Source organism: Hirundo rustica, chromosome 16 (genome assembly GCF_015227805.2).
Source record: "Hirundo rustica isolate bHirRus1 chromosome 16, bHirRus1.pri.v3, whole genome shotgun sequence".
Lineage (NCBI taxonomy): Eukaryota > Metazoa > Chordata > Aves > Passeriformes > Hirundinidae > Hirundo > Hirundo rustica.
Genome location: NC_053465.1, coordinates 13,569,240 through 13,578,703, shown reverse-complemented (window position 1 = coordinate 13,578,703; position 9,464 = coordinate 13,569,240).

Sequence of the window (9,464 nt, the reverse complement as noted above, 5' to 3'; positions counted from 1 at the left end):
TAAAGAACCCTCTTACGTGCTTCCACTTCCCTTCCCTATTAATTTAGTTGCCTTTAGAGAATGTTCTGTAGGAGATTCACCTTTGTTTTCTAAAAAAAACTTATACTCTTTTAATTTATCTATTACTTGAACTTGTTCAAACTGCTACTTATAAAACTTAACAACTTTTAAAATTAACATCTAAGAAAACTTAAACTTATTTAAAACATTATTTATAAAACTTAAACAATATTTAAAATTAATACAAAAAAACCTTAACCCTTTTTAATATATCTATTACTTAAACTTATTTAAATTGCTACTTAAAAAACTTACAATCTAAAAATTAACAAAAAACCCTTAAACTTACTTAAATTCTTACTTATAAAACTTAAACTATATGTAAAATTAATACAAAAAACTTTATACTTTTTTTTAATATATCTATTACTTAAACTTATCTAAATTGCTAATTACAAAAAAACCTGATCTAGGTTTACATAAATTTACTCTTATTGTGCCCCCCCCCTCCCCACCCCTTTTTTGAGTTCGTTGATTATGGGAGAAGCAACTGAAAAAAGGTTTTCACAGTCTCTGTTATTTCTTATTTCTTTTTAAAGGTTAATTTCAAGTCTTTCAGGTGTGGTGTTACTCTCCACTCGGTTTCATCCGGTGAGGGTGCTGAACTCGGGTTCTCTCCAGGAGGGGGTACTGGCCCTTTAACTCGGGTGATGTGGGTCCATCCTTTTTCTTTAGTGCACACTGCTGTGTGAGTTGTTAACAGTACTTGGTAGGGACCTTCAAACTTCAGGGTCAGCGGGGTATTAGTCCACGTTTTAATCAATACCTGTGGTGGTGCAGAACTGTTTTATTAGATTTTTGTAAGAAGTTTATGTTATGGTTCGTTTCACTGTATCCCCAATTCTGTATCCCTTTTGTGTTGTCTGTATAATAAGGTGTTTTGTGTCAATCATCCCATACCTCACATGACATGTAACATCCCTTCTGCCCCAACCCCCCTCTCTGGGGCAGCTTGCCTATCACTCCCGGGGTCCCTCCCAGATTGTGAAATCTCCGGCAGAGGGCTTCAGGTGATAGGTAGCCTGGGGGAAATTCCTTTGGCTCTGGATTTTAGTGGTCTGAAGCTTGGGGGTGGGCACACCTTGTTACCCCCTGAAACCCCTGATTTGTGGTCTTTTTTGTATCCTCCCTGGGACCCTCCCCCGCTTAGAGGGGGTGGGAGGGAGGAGCAAGCTGTCTCAGCCTGGAAACTCTCTCAGCCACTGGGTTCTTCACCTAGAAGCTCTCTCAGCCGCGGGGCTCTCAGCCACCAGGTTCTCAGCCTGGAAACTCTCTCAGCCGCTGGGTTCTCCACCTAGAAGCTCTCTCAGCCGCGGGGTTCTCAACCTGGAAGCTCCGAGCCGCTCGCCTCGGAGCTTGGAGATCTCTGCTAATAAACATCCTTTAACCTGCTAAGCTGAGAGCCAGCCTTTTCTCTTCTGCTGCTATTGACTGTCACCTTTGGGTCCAGCTGCCAAGCCGAGAAGCCAAAACGAACTGGAAACTTTGTGTCCGTGTTGACCCGAGCTAGCTGGAGGTTAGCTCCCACCCGGAGCGGGGACACAACCGGACAAATACCCAATCTCCAGGATTGATATTATGCACATTTGCATCCCAAGGGGAAGTTTGAGGAAGATAGCCTTTCTTTCTGAGATTTTCTAGGGTTTGTCCAATGGTTTTTAGATATTTTCTAGTGACTTCCTCTCCTTCCAGGTAGTCTTTAGAACTATAAGGAGATAACAAAAAGGGAAGCCCGAATAACATTTCATATGGTGACACTCCTATATCTGCTCGTGGCTGTGTTCTGATTCGTAATAATGCTAGGGGTAAGCATTTAAGCCAATTTAGTTGAGTTTCTGCTATTAGTTTAGTCAGTACATTTCTAATGGTCTTGTTCATCCTTTCTACTCTGCCTCAGCTTTGGGGATGCCATGGGGTGTGTAACCTCCATTTTATCCCTAAGGCTTGTGTTACTTGTTGTAGAATTTGTGCTGTGAAATGTGGCCCTCTGTCTGAATCAATATTATTTATCAGCCCATACCGAGGGAGGATATCTTCCAATATTATTTTTGTTACTACTTCTGCTGTTTCTCTTTTTGTAGGGAATGCTTCTACCCAATGGGTAAGGTGATCTATGATCACTAGCAAGTGTTTGTAACCTTCAACAGGGGGCATCTCAGTAAAATCAATTTGCACATTCTGGAAGGACCTTCAGGCTAACTCTCTCCCTCCAGGCTCAGTTTTTCTCATAACTTTTTGATTTATTTTCTGACATATTATACATCCTTGAGTAACTGCTTTTGCTAATTCGTGTACTCCAATACATAGGTTTTCCCTTAGGAAATGGTCACATAACCCCTGGGTTCCCCAGTGGGTTAAATCATGTATTTCTGTAAGTTTTTTTTGGGCTTTATTCAAAAATTTCCGTCCGTCAGCTGTTAACCACACTCCGTGTTCCCCCTGGTGTAATCCTAATTCTTTTATAGCTTTCTGCTCTTTTTCACTAAACACCTGCTCTATCCCTTCTTCTTCTTTTCTTGGTATTTTCTCCAATTTGAGGATTTTTACTGGTTCTCCTGGTTCTAAAGCTGCTTCTCTGGCTGTTTTATCAGCTAACTGGTTTCTCCTTATCTCGGGCATATTTCCCTTTTGATGCCCTTTTATGTGAACTATTGCAATTTCTACTGGTTTTTGTAAAGATTTTAACACTGACTTTATTAATTCTGTGTGTATTAAGTCTTTCCCTTTTGAATTTAAATATTCCTGTCCTTCCCAAATTTTCCCAAATGTGTGCACAATACCAAATGCATATCTAGAGCCTGTGTAAATGGTCCCTCGGTCATCTTTAAGTAAGTCTAGCCCTCTCTTTAGTGCATATATTTCACAGCACTGCGCTGACCAATTACTTGGTAACTTTCCCAAGACTTCCATTTTCTCTCCCTCAACCACAGAGTATCCGGATGTTCTTTTCCCTTCCACCACTCGGGATGACCCATCTGTGAACAATACTCTCCCATAGGGAAGGGGTGTGTCTTCTAAATCTTCTCTCACTTTTGTTTGCATATCAATGAGTTCTAGGCAATGGTGTTCTATCTCTTTGGTGGGCTCACCAGAGAGAAATAGGGCTGGATTTAAGCTTTTTGATGTTGTTAGTTCTAGGTTATCTGTATTTATCAGTATAATTTCATATTTTAGGATTCTAGAATCTGTGAGCCACTTTTGAGCTCTCTGGCTTAAGATTGTTTTCAAATCATGTGGAGTATGTATCTTTATCTTTCCCTGTAATGTTAACTTTTGAGCCTCTTCTATCAAAATAGCTGCAGCCGCAACGGCTTGGAGGCAAGCCGGCCATCCCCTGGCCACTGCATCTAATAGTTTTGATAAAAATGCTACAGGTTTTCGGTATCCTCCCCATTCTTGGGTTAAAACTCCATATGCTATTCCTTTCTCAGTGTTTACAAACAAATCAAACTCCTTTTTAAGATCTGGTAAGCTTAAAACTGGTGCTGAGGATAATTTCTCTTTTAGATCTTGTAGCTGCTTCTCATCACTCTCTGTCCAATTCATTGGTTCCTGGTCTATTAATTTATCATAAAGAAATTTGACCCCTTGAGTGTACTTATCTATCCAGTGCTTGCAGTATCCGAACAGGCCTAGAAGTTTCCTTATGTCTCTCTTAGTTTTTGGAGGTGATAGAGATACTATTCCTGAAATTCTTGCAGGGCTTAACCTTTTACTCCCCTTTCCAATTATGTGTCCTAAATAAGTGACTTCAGTTTCCATAAACTGTAGTGTACTTTGAGATACTTTTTACCCCTTTTCTCCAAAAAAGTTTAGAAGTTGTATACTTACATCTTTAACTTCTTCCTCTGTCTCTTTTCTTTTCGATTTGGGTCTCACCCTGGGTAAGCTGTCAGTAATTTATGATCTCCAGGTGGCCCTAACCTGTTTTCCCTTTCCCAAATTCTGATACTTGTTGTTCTGATTATTCGTATTTCTAAAGGGGAGAACAAGATGTTTAATATAGAATTTAACTCTCCCCATGTATAAACATTGGGTCCAAGGAATTGGTCTACCTGTGTGGCAATACCTATGGGATCTTCAACTAAATTTCCTAACTCATTCTTAAATCCTCTTACCTCAGAGGCTGTTAATGGGGCATTTACAAATCCTACCCCTCCAATCACTCCTCCCATAGGCACTTCCCTGAGGGGAAAAAGTCTTTCTGGCTTTAAGGCTTTTGATCTGGTGTTACACTAGGGTCCTTCACTTACATTATCAACTGATAACACTGTCTGGGTTAGGAATGCCTGGGGATTTCCAGGAGAATAGGATGACTCATGAGAGTCTGTAGGGGTTTTGGTTAACTCCCAATTAGGGGGTGGCAGGGGAATTACTGTAGGTGAGGGGGAGGTAGTAAAATCTGTAGGAGGAGAAGCAGAGGATTGTACTGTGGGAGGAAGAGGGGCTAGGGAAGAGGTTGTGTTTTGGGAAACTGAAGGGGTTATAACTGGGGCTAAAGAACCTTGACTATTGGAAGGAGGTGGCAAAGGGGCTGTTGGGAGAGAAGGGGGAGAAGGTACTAAGGACTGGGGAGGAGAGGTGTTAAGGAGCGGTGATGATGGAACCACTGGGGGAAGAGGAAGAGAGGGTTCTGAAGGAGTTTGAGTTTGACTCGGGGAAGTTAGTAGTGGAACTGGGACAGGATTTTGAGGGACTTGGGGCACTTCTGGGTAAATTGGAGGGGGTAAATGGTCTAGAGGGTCCCATCTTTTATTAGTTTCTTTTCTTTCTTCTTTCTCTTCCTTTCTTTCATATTTTTCTTTTTCTTTTAATTTGCAGACTTTTATATTCTCTTTACTCATGGCTCTCTGTTGCCAACAAGCAGCATTGGCTAATTGATTTACATCTGGATCTTCCTGAGTTCTTAGGTACTGATTTAACTGATAGCACATCCACTCAACATGTGTTCCAAACCATGGCCACTCTCCTGGTAATTTTCATTTTGGCCAGACTTCTGTGCAATAAAACACCGGTTTAACCTGATCTAGTCCTTTTGCGGCTTCTAAAGAATCCCATTTAGCTAAAACTTGTTCTAAGGGACTACCAGGTGGAATACTCTTCACTTTGTTATTTTCCTTTTGGGATTTCTTCTTCTTACTTGTACGTTGTCCCATTTTCTTTAAACTGAAAAAATTTCAAAGTTGCCCTCTACTGATGGGCAACACAGGTTTTTAAGCAAAAAAAAATTCTTCGGCTTTTCTCACTCTGCTTCAAATCTTCTGACTTAATTCTTGAACACTTCAACATAAAACTTCTAAACTTTATGCTTTTCTACTCTTTCCTACACTTTTGCTTTCATTTAGGGAACAAACTCTCTCTTTCTACTCACTTTCTCCAACCTTCTTCACTTTCTTGGACACTCACACTTTACTTACACCAGGGACTCGGACTCTCTTCTGACCCCTTTGAGGTGAGTCCTAATGACCTCACCTCCTATGTACCCCCGCGCCTTGCCTCACCCCTGAGACTCTGGACACGCTTTGCGGCGCATGACAGGGTCCCTAGTACTGGCATCCCCTTCCGGGCCTCAGGGCCTTCCCACGCCTTAGCCCCCGCTGGGCCGGACACCTTCAGTCCGAACCCCGGACTAGACTGCCCTGTCACTAGTACCGTTCCCCTCTTCACTTTTTGAAATGGAGGTAAGAGGTCAAGACTCCGCACGGGTTACCTGGGGGGGTATCCCTTCCTTGTTTCCAAGGATCAACCCGAGCAGGGCCCGACCCCTTTGCCTTCCACCAGGACTGGCTTGACTACTTCTCCCCAGCGAAGCAGCCTCGGCAAGAGGGATGAGTGTGTGTGTGCAGGATGCCCGCCTTGCCTCCAAGCTGACTCCCCACCCCGGTGTCCTCGGGCTATGGGTTTACGGCTTCCTCCCTGAGACCGTGGCAGCACAGCCTCTCTGGTGCGTCTGGCTCAGTCCTGGGAAGCAGGGACTCTCATGAGCTCTCGGCACCCGCAGCGTCTGGGGACACCCCGTCAACCCTGGTACGGTTTTCCCGCCCCTCCAGGGATTCTAACCCCTCCTAGACTACTCTAGCTCTTAACCGGGGGGGACCTGCCCCTAATGCGTGCCACTCACACTCTATTTTCCCCTGCACGCCCAGGGGAGGGGCTCTTTCTGCCCCTAAGGAGACGCCTCATGCACTAGTTTCTTTCGCTTCCCCCTTTTCCTGGCCGGCCCCCTCGCAGGGGTCCAAAACCGCAGTACCGAGGGGTCCACACTCAGTTCCGGGGGTCCGAGCTGCCAGCCCCCGACTCTCTCACACTCCCACTCGCACGTCTCCTTTACCCGCCGCCGGAATGCTCACCCTCCGGTGCTCCTCCTCGTTGCCGGTCCCAGGCTGCTCCCGCTTGGCCAGCTGTCCCAGAGGTCTGAAGGGCGAGCGGCCGTCCTGTCTTTGGTCCCTCTTCAGGAGTGACCAGATCCCATGGACGAGCCCCCAAAAATTGTTCTGGAAAAAAAGAGAGAGTCAGAGACTTGCTCTTTTGTATGTTTCTTTATTATCAAGCTTGGCCTTGGGGGAGAGCTTGTTTGCTCTCTTGGCAACGCAGAGGAGGAGGTACACACAGCTTTGTTTCACAGCAAAGCTGGGGACTCCCACCTCCCCTCACGGGCTTTTTCCCATGCTGGGGAGTCCGTTTCGCTTCACTGATCAGGGGTCATCCAGCGATGGGGGACTCCTTCTCAGGGCACGGCGACTAAATAAAGCTGCTTTGGCAGACTCCCGTACCTTTTGCACTAGTCTGAAGTGTGACTTCAGTCTTGGATTTTACTTTGGTTCCCTGCTTTTTAGAGTCTCTTGTTCTTAAGTTGTTCCCAGAATTCTAGTGTTCGTTTTATTTGCATATTCAGACACTCTCCAGCGAATGGGAGCAGAGATACAGGTAATAAGGTGAATTCTTAATTAACAAACAAGTAAATAAGGTGATTAATCAATATTAAAACAGGAATAAGGCAAATTCTTTATACAGAACTAGCATTAACAATCTTAATGAAATTACTTAACAATTAAGTAACTAAAACAGAGATTATTCGAATAGAACATATTTATAACACAAACCACTACAAAAAGGGTGTGCCACCCAGGAAACAGAAACTGGTGAACCTGAAACTGAATAAAGCAAATACCCACCTCACTGAGTCAGTCTCTGAGGTAACTCTTGGCTCAATGCTGGAGCGAATCAGTTCTTATTTCAAAATGTTAAAACGTAGCGATATCAATGAACTAAAGCACAGCATCTGGTTCTGGCAAAACAAACATGTTGCTTTTCCTTCCTTCAACCTCTGGCAAGTTGGATGTGTTATCTACTGTTGTGTTGTCACAAGGAGTTCTGAAACACAGACATCTTATCCAGACCAGGAAGGATTCAGGATCATTGTTGGAATACATTTCAAGGTGTTTGTTCTGGGCTTTCAGGGGGTTACTTTCACACTGTCTTGGGAGGTGACCCACGGTGATGGGGATATCCCATTATCATTTGTGCCAGGAACTGTCACTGTTTGCTACCCAGGGCTATCAGGAGAGGTGTAAACTCCACCCAGGATCCCACAGAGAGTGGAGCCAGGGCTTTCTCTTCCCTTCCGGTGGGGGGATTGGAGGACTGGCCGTGGGGGTGTTGGGGTGTGTGTGTTTATGTAGCCAGGGGTATTGCCATGTTGTAACTTGACACTAGAATCAGACCTGCCTGCCTTCAGCGTTTCTGCTGGCTGCCAGCGGGTGATACTGAGATCCATTGCTGCTTGATCTGATCTGCCTGCTCTCTCTGTTTTCTGCCCGCTGCCGGTGATGGTGCTGACATTGGTTGCTGCCCATAAATTTACAAAAATAGCAATTTCCCCTCTTTGCCCTCACCCGAGACACCGTCACACCTGGGAAGGGTTCAACAAACCTACAAAACTACATCCCATTGGCTGGTAGTTTTCTTACTACTACATTCATTGGTCAGAAGGTGATTTGTGTGTCCGTGCTAAGGTTCAGGCTGTTTACATTTTTCCTTTGTGGGTTCTCATGGAACAGATCTAATGTTTATGCAGGTGCACTTATTTTTCTCCCTGAGAATAGATTGTTATGCTAACAAACTTATGCTCAAGATCATTTTGTATGAGAACTTGCACGTTATCTGCAGTTAGCTAAAGTAGCAGGGCCTAATCCATATTTTATAAGACCTTTCTTTTATAACATCTTTTACCTGTCTGCAACATATGTATATAGTTTAAAAGCCAAAGTCTCATGTAACATGTTGGTATGGGAAAAAATTCAGGATGGAAAATATTGTGCATTTGCAGGCGAGAGTGGGAGGGTGAGTTTGGTGAATTTTCTCCCATTTGTTACCTGAAAAGGGGGATGTGGCAAGGAGAGGGCAGTTGATGGCCCTGGAGAATTACCATGGGGCAATTGAGATACAAAAGAACTGGCCAATGACCGTCCCATTCCACTGGAAGCTTCCAGGGAGGGAGGGCAGGGTTGGGCACTGGCTGGCTGAGGAAAGAACCAGCCGGCTATGCTAGGAGCAGGGCAGTTTGGACAGTTTTTGGTGCTGGACCCAGCACTGCCTCAGAATTCTCCTTGCCACCCATAGGCAAGCCCGTTGCTTGCAGCAGCTGCTGGTGGACAGGGACTTTTCAACACTTGCCGTCGCAAGGAAGACCCTCACCATCTGCGCGGGTTCTTCAGGGGAAACCGCGCCATCCCACCTATTCTCTCTCTCCCTGGAGAGAGGGAGCCCCAGCTGCTGTTTGACTGGAACCTCACCAGAGCTTCCACTGCCAGGATACTGCAACAGACAGGTGAGAACCTGGGAAAACCAGGCCCCCACCTTCTCTCTCTCCCTGAGGCTGCTGTAAACCCCTGGGGTGGCTCAGAGCTCACATTGGTGCCTGCCTGAAGCCAGCAGTGCTCTCTGCCCAGTTGTGGTCATAACTACAGCAAAGTGAGAACTGCTTAATGGGTGGGAAAAGTCTGTTACTTGTTTGGGGGGGGGGGGGTGTTGTTGTTGTGTGTTCTCTCTTGTTACACACACACACACATACACACACACACACACACATATATATATATTCCAGTAAAGAACTGTTACTCTTTTTCCATATCTTTGTTTGGAAGTCCTGTAATTTCAAGTTATAATAATTTGGAGGGAGGGAACTATCTTTCCATTCCAGGAAGATTCCCAAATTTCTTGGCAGACATCTGTCTTTTAAACCAGAACAATCTGCTATCATTAATGGAAAAATTGACCTAGGAGGGAAAGGAACTCACAGAAGCACAGTTTCAGCCCTTGCCCAGGAATTGTTCCTGATCTCCAAAAAACAGGGGCATCTATAGTCTGAAGAATAGTCTTTGATCTCGATACCCCAGCTTTTA